This window comes from Thamnophis sirtalis, unplaced genomic scaffold (genome assembly GCF_051295495.1).
Source record: "Thamnophis sirtalis isolate CommonGarterSnake01/CBP01778 unplaced genomic scaffold, rThaSir2_p1.2 scaffold_6, whole genome shotgun sequence".
In the NCBI taxonomy this organism is placed as follows: Eukaryota; Metazoa; Chordata; class Lepidosauria; order Squamata; family Natricidae; genus Thamnophis; species Thamnophis sirtalis.
In genome coordinates this window covers 55,705,252-55,722,551 of record NW_028261386.1, presented here as the reverse complement: position 1 = coordinate 55,722,551, position 17,300 = coordinate 55,705,252, and positions in this window count along the sequence as shown.

The window sequence follows — 17,300 nt, the reverse complement described above, 5'->3', positions numbered from 1 at the left end:
CAAGGGTCGTTCTTAGCCGCCGTCCCATAAGGAGCTCGGCTGGGCTGGTGTTGGATTCTGGGGATGGCGTGGAGCGGTGAGCCAACAAGAAGGCATCAATGCGTTCTAGCCAGGGCAGGTGATCCATTTTGGAAAGGGCCTCCTTGACGGACCGCACAGCGCGCTCCGCCAAGCCATTACTAGAGGGGTGAAAGGGAGACGTCAGGGCATGCCGGATGCCCTGGGAAGCTAAGAAGGCCTCAAATTTGGCAGCTGTCAGTTGTGGTCCGTTATCGGACACCAACACGTCGGGTAGCCCATGGGTGGCAAAGACGTGGCGGAGGGTGGCAATAAGCGCGTCCGCCGTAGTGGAGGACATGTGGATCGCCTCGACCCACTTCGAGAAGGCATCCACGATAATCAAGAGCATGCGGCCCTGAATAGGGCCTGCGAAATCAATGTGTATTCGCGACCAGGGAGAGGATGGTGGCTCCCACGTCCGGGGCTCGGCTCTGGGCGGTAAGGCTTGGGCGCCCTGGCATTTTGGGCACCCGGCAACATGGGCGGCTATGTCCTGGTCCAGCTTGGGCCACCAGACATAACTTCTGCCCAGGGCTTTCATTCGGACAATGCCGGGGTGTGCCAGGTGAAGCTGTTGCAGGACGGTAGTCCTCAGTGAGGCCGGCACCACGACGCGGTGGCCCCACAGCAAACAGCCGCGCTGAACGGAGAGTTCCGCCAGCCGTGATTTGAAAGGAAGGAAAACAGGATCTACGGGGTCCTTGGGCCACCCTCGCCTAACCCAATCTAGTGCCCGGGATATTACCTGATCCCTTGCGGACGACCGGGCGATGTCGGCGGCAGAAATTGGAAGGTTGAGGTCGTCAATGAGGAAAACGGGGGCGGCAGCAGTAGGGTCTTCAGGAGCGTCTGGCAAAGGGCAACGGCTGAGGGCATCGGCGTGAGCGATCTGTTTCCCTGGTCGGTGCAGTAGCAGGTAGTCGTAGGAGGCGAGGAACACAGACCATCGTGTCATTCGGGGAGACAGCACCTGCGGGGCCGGGCGGTCGCCGGCAAGCAACCCCAGTAAAGGCTTGTGGTCAGTGACAATTTGGAAGGGGCGGCCGTACAAATAATGATGGAAACGCCGCACCCCGGCCACAATAGCGAGGGCCTCTTTATCAATTTGTGCGTAGTTGCGCTCAGAAGCAGAGAGAGTGCGGGAAAAATAGGCAACCGGCACCTCTGCTCCACTAGGCAACTGGTGTGACAGGACGGCGCCCACCCCGTAGGGTGAAGCGTCGCAGGCGAGCACTAAAGGCAAGTGCTCGCTGTATTGAACAAGGACGTCGTTGGAGATCAGGAGATGTTTCACAGCCCTAAACGCGGATGCCTCCCGCCGGCCCCAGACCCAGGCAGCCCCCGAGTCTAGGAGACGGTGGAGTGGCTCCGCGACAGAGGCTTTATGCGGCAGGAAGACCGCATAGAAATTGAGTAGGCCTAAAAAGGCCTGTAATTCAGCTCTATTAGTAGGTGCAGGGGCCTCAAGGATGGCTTTGGTCTTGGCAGCAGTGGGGTGGATGCCATTGCCATCAATGAGAAACCCCAGGAACTCTATCTGGGACACCGCAACCTGGCATTTGTCTCTCTTAACCTTCAGGCCCACTTTTTGGAATTTTTGGAGAACCATGCGCAACCGGGCCATGAGTTCATCCATGGTGGTGGCTGACACAAGGACGTCGTCAAAATAGTGGACGACGCCTTGGAGTCCTTGGAGCAACCGCTCCATCAAGCTTTGGAAAAGTCCAGGGGCGATGCTCACCCCAAACTGCAATCTGCGGCAACGGAATGCGCCCCGGTGCGTGATGATTGTCTGTGCCTCAGCTGCTTCGTCGTCCACGACCAGTTGTTGATACGCCTGTGCAAGGTCGAGTTTTGCAAAAATTGACCCCTCACCCAGAGTGTGTAGGAGGTGCTGGACCACTGGCACTGGGTACGCATTGGAAGGCAGGGCACGGTTGATCGAGCAGCGGTAGTCTGCGCAGATCCTCACGCTGCCGTCCGGCTTAATCGGCAGCACGATGGGTGTTTCCCATCGTGCATGATCCACTGGCTCGAGGACGCCCTGAGCTACGAGTTTGTCCAGCTCGGCGTCCACCTTCGGCTTGAGTGCAATCGGAACTCGGCGTGGCTTCATTCGCACTGGTTGCACTGATGGGTCGAGGTTGAAAGAAACAGGCATTCCTGTGTATTTGCCTAAGGTGCCATCGAAGACAGCTGGGAATTCGTTGACCAAGCAGTCGAGTGCAGTTGCGCCGAGGTGGTGGATTCCGCTGACTTGCAGACCTAGGGACTGGAACCAGTCGAGACCTAGAAGGCTGGGCAGTCGTCCCTCGACTATGATGAGGGGTAGCCGGCCGTCAAACCCCTTGAACTGCACTCTGACTTTCCGGGTGCCAATTACTGGAATCAGGTTACCCTGATAGTCCCTTAATGTTAAATGACAGTCTTGTAATTGGCGTTTGGACAGCTGAGGCAAGAGACGTTTTATTGTGCTCCAAGACACTATGGACGTTGCGGAACCGGTGTCGAGCTCCATCTCACAGGGCTTCCCTTCTATCGTCACAGTTAGTTGAATCTTCTTTTGCAGAAGGTGGCAAGAGAGGTCGTGGTTAGAGTTGCGGAGGATTGCATGGCAGTCCGTTCTAGCTTTCTTGGTTCGATATGGCCGAGACCCCTCGGTTTGGGACTCTGGAGAGGACATGGGCTGCGCTGCCCAGCACACCCGAGCGATGTGGCCCTTTCGTCCACACCGCTGGCAGAGGGCTTGTCTAAATCTGCACTCAGCTCTTTCGTGATTGCCTCCGCAACCACTACATGCAGATTTAGAGTTGCCCTTCCGCCGATGCCAGCTCTTCCTGTTCGCCTCCTCAAGGCGGTTAATGTCCTCATCCTGGGCTTCCGCATCGGAATCTTCACTTTCTGAGTCTGGTGAACCGGCCACAGTGTTGAAAGCGTTGGCAGCCTGCGTGGAAGTGGCAGACCGGGCTTTTGCGATGGTAGCTAGGGAAGCCTCAGCCATCTCGGACGCCCGAACTTCATCAAGAGCGGTTTGAAACGAAAGATCTGTTCTAGTCAGTAACCGCTTTTGAAGCTTGAGGTCTCGGATGCCACACACTAGGCGGTCGAGGAGAGCTTCATCTAGGTCTCGGAACTCACAGTGCAGGGCGGCCGAGCGTAGTGCAGCAACGTAGGCGCTGACGGACTCCCCCTCAGCCTGGCTCCGCTGATGGAAGGCGTGCCTGCGGGCTATCTTGGACGGCGACGGGGCATAATGGCTTGTCAACTTTGACAGCAGCACGGGCCATGGAACGGCCTTAATAGGCTCCGGAGCGGTAAGAGCCCTGGCAGTATGAAAAACGTCTTTGCCACAGACGGACAGGAAAAATGCGCATTTCCGCTCGTCCGTCAACTCGGTTAGGTCGTGAGCGACCAAAAAACACTCGAACCGAGCCGTGTAAGACTCCCATGTCTCAGAGCCATAGCTAAATGGCGCGAAATTTAACGTGGCCATTCCTGTCAGAGCCAGCGACGTCTCGTCGCAATAGAATTAAGCGCGGTTCTAGTGACTCAGCGAGTGACTTCAGCAGTAAGTGACTTCAGCTTCTCGCACCTCAGTTTGGCAATCCCACCCTCGTCGCCAGTGGTGTGTACCAAAGACCTGTGGGTAGCCAGGACAGACTGAGGCGGAGACAGGAATAAAGGCTAACAAGTTTATTCCCTCAAAAGAACAAGCTAACAGTTCAGAACCGGCTTAGAACCAGAATGCCGCCGCTGCTCGTTGGACAGCTCCCTATTTATGCAGGAGCTGTCAAACGATCAGCCAATCAGATGTCGAATCGCTTCCCGCTTAAACTCCTTGTTTTGGCGGCTGCGAAGAACATAACAAAATTGACATTTGAAATTAGAGAACAAGAAGACGAGCAATTTTATAAGATCTGGGACTTATTTTATCAGTGGCTGGGGGAAAAAACTTGGAAATGAAAAATGTTTTACTCATGTTTCAACTAAAGGAGTTAAATGATAACACAATTATGCTGTGAAATAGATTAACAACGATACAATGAAAAACTGATATATCTATGAATTGAATACTTTAGAATTTTTTGTTTTAAAATGGATAAGGATAACAATGATTTTATGTATACTTGATAGAGAATTGGTGATATAATGTATAACCCTAAGAATATATTACAAAAATATCTTGTTGTTGATAAATAATTTTAATAAGGGAATAATTAAAAATTGGTATATATATGTAGTGGCTATTTAGAACATTTTGTTGAAAAATGAAGGAATAAGATTTCTGTTTGAATGTATGATGTACAAGGACAATAATGAACATAAGCATACCCGATTGGTGGAATTATGCATAATTGAATATAGTGACATACAAATATAAATCGTTGGTAATTTTTTTTTTTCATATTGGAATTTGTTATTATATAAAGGTATACTGTTATCATATAGACAATTAAGAATGTAAGGGAATTAGTTTTATTGGGAAAAAAACAATAATACTAATTGTAATTGAACATATACTGTACAATGAAAGTGAGGTATTTAGTTATACTAGATGAAAAATCTGTGATGGTAAATGTTATTCGAGAATATGGATGTAACAACACTTGTAACCAAACGACATGCTGTATGTGATGATGGGTTTTTTTTGTTTTTCTTTTGTTGTGTGTGTGTGTGTGTTGTTTGTTTAATAAAAATAAAAATTTATATTAAAAAAAGTGTAAGAAAAAAAATATCATCAATGTTTTTATATTACATTTAAATACTTCTAGTTTTAATTTCAGGACCTGTGGCCAGCCTAATGTCAGAAACTAGAACTAACATTACAAGTACTTGAATATAATACAAAGACATCAATGAGACTTTTAAAAAACTACCGTTGCACATCCTCTGCTTATGTTTATATAAAAGAGGTTTCTTCCATCAAGAGAACAAATGCCACTTACAAAGTAAGACCTTTTTCACCCTTTGCTCTCTCCAATATTTCTCCAATCTGGTTCAGAAATTGTATTTGGGTATTTAGCCTATAAAAAAAATGGGGCATATGGAGGAAACCCCAGGAGACCTGAGAAAGGGAAATGTTAATTCTATGAGAAGCTCACTAACAGGATAGTGGCTAGATTGGAAAGTATTACAGCTTTCTCTAACCATCATCTCATTTTCTATTAGCTTTTATTATTCTCAAATAATGAAACAAAAATGGCAATCTGCAGCCTTAAGAATAATACAGTATGCTTTTGCTCATTTTTTTTCAGCATACTTCCTTGAATTCCTACATAAATTAAATTTAAAAAAAGGGGAAAAAAGAATTTAAAAGGAAGAAAAATTAGGAGAGGGAAGATGCAAAAAAAAACCCAAAAATAAAGAAAAGAATAACTTCCAACTTTCTTCTGTGTAGTTATATATTTAACTAACATTCATTAGCCTTTTGTGAAAATTCAATAAAACACATTTCTTATAATCATAAACAATTTTAAAAATCAAAACCCAAAATTAAAATAGCATTTATTTTGGTTTCAAACAAATATTCCCCCAAAAATTGTTTCCACATAGAAACAAAGGTAAACAAAGTTTTTTCTTTCATTTCACAATCTCAGCCAGTTCCATTAACTTCACCAGCCACTATGGGAATCTGTAAGTCTTCTCATCTCTATGCATACAAGAATTTTGCTGATATTACCAAATTTAAAAACAAAAGCCCATGTTTTTTCTTCATCTGAAATGGTATAGGGTTTCCAGCTCAAACAGGGGGTTGGACTAGAAGTTCTCTAAGGTTCCTTCAAACTCTGTTATTTTGTTAATCCTATATATCCTTTGCATCAGCTCTACCCACTATGCTGGCCCACAAGAGATCATTTTGTATGGAATAAGGACCTCAACAGAAAAAAAATGTTCCTATCCTGTATCTGTCAGACTGGATATAGCAATGGGGCCAGAGATCCAAACGATGCCTTTAACTTCAAAGGCAAGATTTGAAAAATGGAAAAGATAAAAAGCAACCTAAAACAGTTTAGCTATTCTGTAATGATTCAAAAGGTCCCTTCTGGTTCAAACATCAGCATAGAATTTCACATGATTTGAAAAATGGATGGGGTGTGTTGCGGGTGGCAGGTTCCTTCTGCAAATTGTGCATGCAGTTTGTGAGCAAGTAAGGGGCAGATAAATGCACATGCTTTACAAAGTTAACACTCCAAATTAAAACTGATTGGCAGCCAATGCTTTTATATCAAAGCCAAGGTAATGACTTGAAGATTATGACACTCAGCTTCAGTAGTTTCTAACAAAGTGAAGAAATAATGATTCTGGCATTTGGAAGGGGCAGTTTGCGTGTCTGCGTATTTGGAAGTGTTTAGCATTTTTTGTGTTAACAAAGATAAAAGATTTGTTTATTTTTCAAAATTCTTGATTGTACGATGATCAATAGGCTGTACAGATGGAACGGTTTGCTTCTAATAGCTGTACCTAAATTTTCATGTCCTGAAACAGGGGGGAAACTAATGGGCTTTCTCAAAACATACAGGGAGCCTGGGTAAAAAAAAAATCTTGAGCAAATGCTAATATGACAGATGGAAAAACATAATTCCCCCCACTTAAATAACTCAATTGTCGTTGGCCAAGATGAATTGATTCTCCTCACATCCAAAATGGCATGTCTCCTACCTGCAATAGAATATGGAATATTATTTGATACAATTTTTTTAATTGGCTACAATGGACTTATATTTTCTATGAATTTTTATGGATTTTGAATGTTGTAATAGACATTGCAATCTGGGCTTAGGTACTAACTTGTTGTTGTTGTTGTTAGTTGTGAAGTCATGTCTGAGGCATCGTGACCCCGTGGATAATGTTCTTCCAGGCCTTCCTGTCCTCTTCCATCCCCTGGAGTCCATTTAAGCTCATGCCTACTGCTGCAGTGACTCCATCCAACCACCTCATTCTCTGACTTTTCCTTCTTTTGCCCTCAATCTTTCCCATCATTACGCTCCTCCACAGTGAGTCCTTCTTTCTCATTAGGTGGCCAAAGTATTTGAGTTTCATCTTCAGGATCTGCTAACTTACCTGGCTTAAAATAACCTAGGTCCGTGATGGCGAACCTATGGCACATGTGCCACAGGTGCATGTGAAGCAATTTGTCAGGGCACACATGGTGTTGCCCTGTCAGGTGGCCAGCGCGCATGTGCGTGCTGGCCATCTGACTTCGGCCTTCTTTGGGGGCCATTTTTCACCCTCTGTAGCCTTCAGCGGCCTTCAGGAAGCTTCCATGAAGGGCAAAAACCAGCCCTACGAGCAAAGAGGAAGTGACTTTCAGTTTGTCCGTAGGTCCATTTTTTGCCCTCCAGAGCCTTCAGCGAAGCCTCCTGAAGGCTCTGCAGGTCAAAAATCGGACAAGCTGGAAGTCACCATTCTTGAACTTCCAGTTTCCCTGTAGATCCATTTTTTGCCATCCAGAGGCTTCAGGGAAGCTCCTGAGGCCTCCGGAGGGCATCTGGGGGGGGGAGACTGTTTTCACCCTCCCCAGGCTCCTAGAAAGCGTCTGGAACCTGGGGAGGGTGAAAAAAACCATGCCAAAAATGAGGGGGGGGGTTTGCTGGTCATGCGCATAACATTATGGGTATGGCACGACTACATATGACCCCCCTGTGCTCCCCCACTTTTGACACGGGAGCCAAAAAAGGTTAGCCATCACTGACCTAGGTGGTGTTTCTTAACTTTGGATGCTTGAAGATGTGTGGACTTGAACTCCCAGAATTCCCCAGCCAGTAAAGCTTTATTAAGACTGGTAATAATTTGCTAGACAGTAACTTGTCTGAAATGGTATAGGTCAGTGCTGGTGAACCTATGGCACACATGTCACAGGTGGCATTTGGAGCCATCTCTGCAGGCACACAAGCTGTTGCCTAGGTCAGCTCCACTGTGCATATGTGTGTCTCCCCCACTGGCCAGCTGATTTTTTGGTCTCTGCTGGGAGATGTGCATGTCTACGTGGGAGTGGCGGTCATGCACGCATGCCTGTGGGGGTGAGGGATGTGGTGCACCTTGTTTGTGGTTCCAGGAGGCTTTAGGTAAGCCTGCTAGCACCAAAATGAGGGTCAGGGGTGTGCAGCGTGCAGCCCCATGCCCTGTTTTTGATCCCAGGAGGTTTAAGGAAGGCCTGCTAGCACCAAAACGAGGGTTGCACACATATGCACAGGGGTGGAGGAGCCAGGGAGGTTGCACATGCATGCATGGGGTGGGGCCTGTGGGTGGGTATTAGATTATGGGTGTTGGTATGCACACACACACAATTGGCACCAGAGGAAAAAAGGTTTGCTATCACTGGTATAGGTTCTGCTTGAGCAGGAGATTTGGCTAGAAGACCTTCAAGGTCTCTTCCAGTTCTTTTCAGAATAAATTGAAATTAAAGAAGAGGGACTATCAGTTATGGCATTTTCCTTGCCAGTTTCCTTCTGACGAAACACCCTTTTCTACACAACCATCAGTTAAGGAGTCTTGTAGGGTTAATGTTTCATTGACAGTGTTGAGAATCAACCTGGAGAAAGGGGCTGTGTTGCCCACCCACCCACCCACCCCAAAAGAAAAAGAAAGCAAGTCTTTGTGAAGCATCCTAATGTATTATGACAAAGGGCAGAAGTCTACTGATTTACAACATCAGTAAATTTATAGACATAATTTCCAATCAGAACTGCAGCAAACTGATTTACATTAGAATCGGTGGAAGGGATTGTACAGTTTTAATAATGGGAATCATTCACTATCTGGCTAAATTCTGAAAGGTATTTGCATCATAAATTCTATTTGAAGAGTTTCCTTCCCTTTTTCTTCAAATAACATCAGTTTGATCTTCTGATATTATGCCTGATCAAAGGACTTCTTTTTTTGATCTGGACTGAAAGCCTATTCCCTTAAAAAAAATCTTTCTTTTTGTATATATTGTGCAGACTAATTTCAGATCCAACAGCACTTTAAATGCTATCTGTTCCTTAAGACCATTATTTTACTGTTCTTGTCTTAATTCTGTCTCTTACATTCTAAGTCATTATTCAGGTATTTCACAGAAGATTGATTTGAGTATTAGGGGATCATTTACTTTTCCATTACCACAGACATCTTTGGTTATAAATTCTGACTGCTAGGAGAAAATGTACATATCATTTGTGTCAGCATTTGTGGAAGGTCTGTGCTGATATGATCAGCACAAGCTAGCCTTCTTCATTTCTTTGAACTAATCCTGTAGTTGTCTCCACAGAATAATAAGGAACTAAGCCAATCAATCTTTCCTGTGGCTTTCTGATGGGATTTGAGATAGATGAACCAGAACCAAAAAGTATTCCTTTCTTTAAATAGAAGGTGAAGTATCTTTCAAGCTGACACAGATTTCTGGTGACTCCATATGTACAACCAAGCAATTTCCTTGGCAGTGATATTGAAAAGATTTGGCATTGCCCTATTCCAATATGTTTCTTTATTGGTTTCTAGTGTAGCCTACACTCTTCGTTTTCCCACTGAAGTACTAACTAAGCCTGCTTAGCTTCCAAGCCCAGATAAAGTCAATTGGCAAACATATTTTTATCTTGAGGCAGCTGAGATGTGATTTGAGATAAGGGGGGCATTATTATCTTTTGCTTGACATGATCAGATCACTAACATATCAATGATATCCACAAGGGGTGGGGGAGGAACCATTAAGTTGATTCACCTGATGTATATACTTGGCTTCCAGAGACTACTTAGGCATTTCTCTGAAATTCTGGAGGGCAGTTGAATCAATTGCTTAGTCAACCTCTGGAATAGAGGGATGAACATGGCACAAAATAGGATTGCTCCCAAGTAGCCTCTTCCTGTCAACTGATTCCTGGTTTAACAAGGAGCTCCAGGCAGTGAATTCACAGAAGACATATTTGGAGTGGTGCTGGAAAGCAATAAAAAGCAAATATCCTTGAACAATGAACAAGCTGAAGCCCGAGCCCACACTGAGCCAGCCAATATGACAAAACATCAATATTTCTCTATACCATTCACATTTGTGGATTACTACCCAGCAACATTGTTTATAGCTACCCAAACTCTTCTTGGGAATGATGGACTAAAAAAATAAAATAACTGCAGGGCTGCTGCGGTGCATATGGAAAGCATCTGAAAGATAAAATCATGCATATTTGCTTAAAGTTAACTGAGATGACAAAGGAAATACGTATTTATTTTTTATTTATTCATATTTCTGCACAATATCCTGAAAGATTCCCTGGGATTGGGTTGACTTAATCCCAAGAAAATTAATAGGGTTTTGGTTTTTTTTTTGGTTTTTTGCAAGTCACACTCCACTTGATTGGTATACTTACTACAGCGTTCTAGTGGTTAGAATGCACTACTGCATTCTGTTTCTGCTGATTTCTGGCTCCTTGCAATTTGGCAGTTCGATTCTACCAGGCTCAAGGTTGACTCAGACTTCCAGCCTTCTGAGGTGGGTAAAATGAGGACACAAATTGTTGGGGGCATTATGCAGACTCTGTAAACCACTTAGGGCTGTAAAAGCAACTGTAAAGTGGTAAGACTAAGTGCTGAGGATATTGCTATTGCTACTGAGGGACATGAATTCAAACAGTGGCTATTGCTTGCTGGGGAGAAGGGCTGTTGTCATCTGCCTTGGAAGAAGAAGTGATGGACCTTACCCTCAAGAAGCCATCATTTTGATTCAGTTGTTGTAGATACTATCTCCAAGCTCTACTTTTCAGAAATAATTATATCAGTCTAAATATCTGGCAAATTGTGTGACCAACTCTAAACTTCCCAGAGTTGCTGGGAATCAGATGGCATACAAATTTATTTGTATGCCATCTGATTCCCAGCAACTCTGAAAAGTTTAGAGTTGTTAAAACAATAACAAAAACAGAACAGGGATAAGGAAAGCACAACCTCTTGCTAGACCTTTCAGCAGCCATTGATACAATGACTATTATATTCTTCTGGGCTGACTACAAGAGTTAACTTAGGGTTGTACCATAGTCCAGGGTTCACGTTTTTCCTGGTTCCAATAAGTAGAGGGAATAAAGAATCAAATCCTCGGGCACTCATGTGTGAGGCATGCAGGACTTGGCTCTTTCTCCCTTGCTATTTAATCTCATCATGAAACCCTTTGTATGATACTCAATTGTATAGTGCCATTATGGTAACTTGAATGTGAGATAAAATCCTTTCCCATTGCCTGGATTGTTAAAGTCTAGAATGGGAGAAATGGACATTCGAAGCCATTTGCTAAACTTCCAACAGTGTCCAGTGAAGACATAACTAGGCAGTAAAGTATCACTGTTAGCAGTTCCGGAAACTTCCCAATTCAGGAGAGTGATCCTAATGGAGTAGTCTAGAAACTTGCTTTTCTTTTTTATTGTCATGATCTCCCATAACAAACAGAAGTTCCTAGCTCAATTTTCAAATAACAATTTATAATATATTAGCACCTACAGTGCTAATATCTATTGGAAAAGAAAATGTGCTAACCATTTCCCACACTTTCATTTCATTGTCTGGACATAGCTGTGATTATTCACAGATTTACTTTCTTTTCTAACTGAAAAGCAGTAGTGGCGAAGTGCCCTTTATCGCTGTTATATTTTAGCAGTGGTTTTATATGACTAAAGTGGACAGTTGATAGTCATAAAAGGAAACACTGAAGATCTTGTTAATGATATGCCATTATTTTCTCCTCCTTTATGATGTGAAAAGAAAAAGAATCAGAAAATAAATCAGCCATTGCTATTTCTCTGCAGAAGTGACCGCCAGCTCTTCTCATTTTCCCTTAGCTTCTGACAAATGTATTAATTGGGAAGCAGTAAACTGAAGAAAGCTGAACAGATCTGTGACCAAGATGTAGTCTGCAAAGGATGAAATATGTCATATCTGGAAGGAAGTAGTGGAAAAAGAGACAAAGGGGGGAAAAAGACACTGCCAAACACAAATCTTTTTATCAGTTACTTTAAGACTCTAACTTTGCTTAGAGCAAGTTTAGACAGCATAGTGTTGGAGATGCCATTGGCAGTCTGGCTATGCCTGAATTCTTCATGTATTATTGTCATGTCAACAGTGGCAGGCATGTCTTATAAAATGGAACCTTCACTACCCTTGAGCAGTGACAAGTAAATTATAATTCAGGTCTGAAAGAGGTCTGAAAGAGAAAAAGAAATAGAAACAAAAGATGTAATACAAATTTGCCTTGCTATTCTCATGGCAGTGTTAATGTAAGGGAGACTCTTGCTAGAAATTTATATACTTGGCTAAAAATAATTATGCATATATTTACTAATAGCTTAATGAAAGACTAATTCATAAGATATTGGCCTGCTGCTTAGTTTTTGAATGATTCCTTTTTTTTGTTTTGCTATTGTATCATGACAATGATGGGAAATCCATGGCTAATATTGCTAAATTACAATTCCCAGGTTCCCTGACCATTAATCATGTTGTTTGGAAATGATGGCTATTAGAATTCAGCAACCTGTGGAGGACTGAATTACAAAGCTTTGTTTATAAAACTATTTATTATTAGTTTCTACATCTGCCCAGTCATTTCATCATGATCTCTATAATTGTTGCCAATTGAGGCCAGATTTAAGGTTGTGCCTATACCACATAGGTCTCTAAACAATTTGAGACCACAATATCTGACATTCCTGTCAGATTAGAATTAATTGTTCTTGAGATGAAAGATAGAAGTCATGCTTCTATCATTGATAAGAATAGTAGGGTATCATTTTGTGGTTATTCACATGGACACTGTCTCCCTGTTGGCGTCTGGAGTCTGGATTACTGTATTTTTCGGAGTATAAGATGCACTGGAGTATAAGACGCAGCAAGGTTTTGAAGAGGGAAAAAAAGTTTTTGCACTCTGCAAACCTCCCAAAAACAACCCATTTTTCACAAAAATGGGCCTGTCCACCCCCCAAAGGCATTAATAGCCTTTAGGAAGCTTGCAGAATGCTCTTGGGGGTAGGGGTGGGGGCACAAATGAGCAAAAAACAGCCAGTTTTTTACAAAAATGGGCGCATTTTTTGTAAAAAAAGGGGGCATGGGTAGCCTTTAGGAAGCTTATAAAGTACTCTTGGGGGCTGGGGGGGGTAAAATTAAGCAAAAAATGGGCTGTTTTTTGCTCATTTCTGCCCTCCCCAGCCCCCCAGGAGCTCTCTAAAAGCTTTCTAGAGGTTCTGCATGGCCATTTTGGTGAAGAAGGCGGGGTTTCAGGAGGCAAAAATGCAGTATTCAGAGTGTAAGACACACCCAGATTTTCACCCTCTCTTTTGAGGAAAAAAGGTGCATCTTATACTCCACAAAATATGGTTATTTCCACATTGGAATTCATGAGTCACAAAAATACATTTTTCTATTGCTAAATATGCATGTATTAGAAAAAGTACTAAAAGGATCATAGATATAGACATTCAACTAACAAGGTTTTCCACCAAGTTTTTTATATCAAAATTAAGCTATAAGAATACTAGTGCATACAGCATTCACCAAATCATCCAATGTAATCAATATTCTTGTCACAGGAACTGTTTTCTTAAATAGAAAGACTGTAAATAGTAGTTAAGAGAAGCTTTTTGAAAAGTTTGAAATATAACATCAAGTGTGTCAAATATCTCACAACTACGCCAAAAGTCTTATCCATGAATGAAATCACAATCACAGGCTTTCTGGCTGATGTTGACATATGGATCTACTGAAAGTGATATAGGCATTTTTTAAAGTTCTTGCTCTTCTTATATGTGATTTTATTTATTAGCACCCAATAATGAGAAGATGTCTTGTATTTTGTGAACTGCAGCGCATAAAAACTGGTCTGAAAAGATGCTACCTGATTCCCTTTGATTTTTGGCTATAATAGACGAGTGCCATGATGGCGAACCTATGGTATGCGTGTCACAGGTGGCACATGGAGCCATTTGTTAGGGCATGCAAGGTGTTGCCCTGTCAGCTGGAGGCATGCGAGGTGTTGCCCTGTCAGCCGGAGACTTCCTTGAAGACTCTGGAGAGCAAAAAAATGGCCCTACGGCCAAACTGGAAGTTCAGGAACAGAATTCCGGTTTGGGCGTAGGGCTGTTTTTCGCCCTCTGGAGCTTTCAGGAAGCTCCTGAAGTCTCCAGAGGCCTCTGGGGTGCGGGGGAGGCTGTTTTCACTCTCCCCAAGCTCCTAAAAAGCCTCTGGATCCTGGGGAGGGAAAAAAAGCCAAAAGCAGGGGGCACTGGTCGCATGTGCATGCGCACAGGGGGGTCTCCCATGCACATGCGTGCTGGGGTCACATGCATAGCATTATGGGTATGGGCATGCCTGTGCATGTTCCCCTGCATTCCCTCCATTTTTGGCACACAATAAAAAAAAAAGTTAGACATCACTGGATTAGTGTCTGTGTACAATGTACACATTAGCAACAATACGTTGTACTGGGCCTAGTTGCTCATAGGTAGATGATGCATCATTTTCAATTCAGGTAGTGCTCAACTTACAACTACTATTTGTTTATTCAAAGTTACAATGGCACTAAAGAAGTGACATCATCTTTTTTCACACTTTCAATTGTTGCAATAGCCACATGATCAAAATTCGGATGCTTGGCAACTGTATGATATTTATGATGGTTGCAAAGTCCTGGGGTTATGGGATCACATTAGCGGCCTTCTGCCCAGCAAAATCAAAGGAAAAGCCAGATTCACTTAACAACCATTTTTTCTAACAACTGCAGTGAATCACTTAATAACGATGGTAAGAAAAGTTTTTAAATGGGGTAAAACTCATTTAACACCCTGGCAACTAAATTCTATAGCTGAACTCTTGCAGTTTTCACAAAGAGCTTTCTGGAATTGCAAGAATTGGTTCTTAGTTTGCATAGGTCTCCTAGACCAGAAGAAACCACTGCTAGAGCACTAGTGAAAGCTGAACATAGAGTATGACTATCATCTAGGCCAGGGGTGTCAAACACAAGGCTCGTGATGTGGTCAGATCTGGCCCATGGGGCCATCCTGGAAAATGGAAGGGGCTGGCCTGTGGTGCTTTGGCCCAGTCTACTCTTGTCACTTTGGCCTGGTCTACCAATGTAAAGAGAAAACATTGGGCTAGCATGGGTTCAACCTGGTCTACCCAATATGAAGAGGAAGTATCAGGCCAGAATTGCTTTGGCCCAGTCTACACAGTGCGAAGAGGAAATATGCCAGCAATTTGGGGAGTGGTATCAAGCTTGTCACACCACCCAGTTGGCCATGCCCAGTGATTGGCATCAGGCTGGCCATGCTCACCCAGTTAGTCACACCCGCCTGGCCCCCCGAGCCCGGCCACCACAGCCCTGATGCAGCCCTCAATGAAATTGAGTTTGACATCCCTGATCTAAGCTGTCAAAATCTAAAGGAGCCATGAGATAGCAGTAAAAGCATACAGGAAACCCTTTGCTGCCACCCAATGGTCGCTTCAATTGTTGCAGCCCAGATCTCGTAATTCTAAGGTATACTTGTACTGAATCTACTGTGTTTATAGTGATAACGTCATATCAAGAACAATCCAACTTACTGTACTATTTCTTTAGAGTAAATGCACAATTCATTCCCAAATCTGCCTCATTTACAGACCCCAAGCCATCAATCTTCAGCCCCTCCATCTTGTCAAAACTCAACTGCAGAATATTGGCCACTGCACAAACTCATCCGTGAAATGTTTTGCTTCCTGCTGCTTAATTTCTAGTGATTATTTCTGATTATTTGTATTAGTTTATAAATCCAGCGGTGTAAGCCAAGAGAAAGTTGGAGGAGAACCTTTTGCAGAGAAAAGAGATGATCAATCTTGACACCACAGAGCAGATGGAAACAAGTGGTAATTGGCAGAGAGTAATGGATGGGAGAAGGATATAATAATCTAATATTATTGGTGATGTGTCTCCATGCTGGTACAATGGTCCCAGTGCGCTTCACAATGCACTAAAAAAGTAATATATAATCCTGAGGGTTCTACTCAGAAATCATTGAATTAAGAAAAGTACAATAGGAAGAATGAACATTTCTCACAGTAATGTAAAGCACAGAATGATATTCAAACACATTAGATTGCAGCTTTGTGAATAATAATTTTGGTTGAGAAATTTCCATTAAATATAGTAAGATTTGTATAAGGGATGCTGTAAATTTTACTTTGATAAACATTTTAAAGTGTTTTTTTTTCCTATCCTGTTTGCTGTGGATCATTATGCAAATAGGAGAACAGTTATTACAGTTATTACATTTCTCTGTTTTTACTCAAAAGTTGTATAAAGCAGAGAAAATTGAATGGTATAGCAATCTGCATTGTGTGGAAAAATAAAAATAATATTATATTTTATATTATGTTATATTATATATTATACAATATTTTTTTAAAAAAAATCAGATTGGGGTCATTTAATATTTTGGATGCAGGTCTCACTGTAAAGTAGATTTATTTCTCCATGGTTAGTGGACACTTTTACACTTGATCTCCGGCCCTTCTGACTCCTTAGAGCAGGGGTATCAAATTTAAGGCCTGCAGGCAGGATCCAGCCTGCAAAGAGCTTCGATCTGGCCCATAGGACCACACTGGAAACAGCAAAGGACTAGCCTGCAGTGCCAGCAAAAATGGAACTTGTAAGAACTGTGCACGAGGCCCTCCCAAGGTCCATTTTCACTGGCAGAGGGTTGCAGGAAATCGTAGCCAAAAATGGAGCTCGGGAGCCCATTTTCAGTAGCAAAGCACTTGGGCCACCACAGCTGCCTCTGACATGAGTGACATTGAGATGGCCACACTCACCCTGGCCACCCTCCTACCCAAGGTCAAACACAACCCTGATGCGGCCATCAATGAAATCGAGTTTGATATCCCTATCTTAGAGAATCTGAAACAATATCAGCCATTTGAGGTAGGCCAGACCAGGAAATTGATTCCATAAGTTTGATAGGAACTACATTTTTTCATAGACGATCTTGAGAGAATGACTGTTTTCCCTCCCCTCCCACTTATACTATAGGGATGCATGTTAGTGTGTATATAGTGTGTACAGCCAAACAGTAGGAATTCATTGCATGCTCTTGCAAAACAATCTTTGCAGAGTTTTCTATGTAGAAGCAATGACAGATTAGATCTTGGAAGTATCAACACTTCAGTCAGGGATGGTGAGGCCAATAGACTTAAAAGAGGTTGAGATGTGACTCCTCCTTAAAATATCTTTTCTGGATCTACTATATTTGATAAGT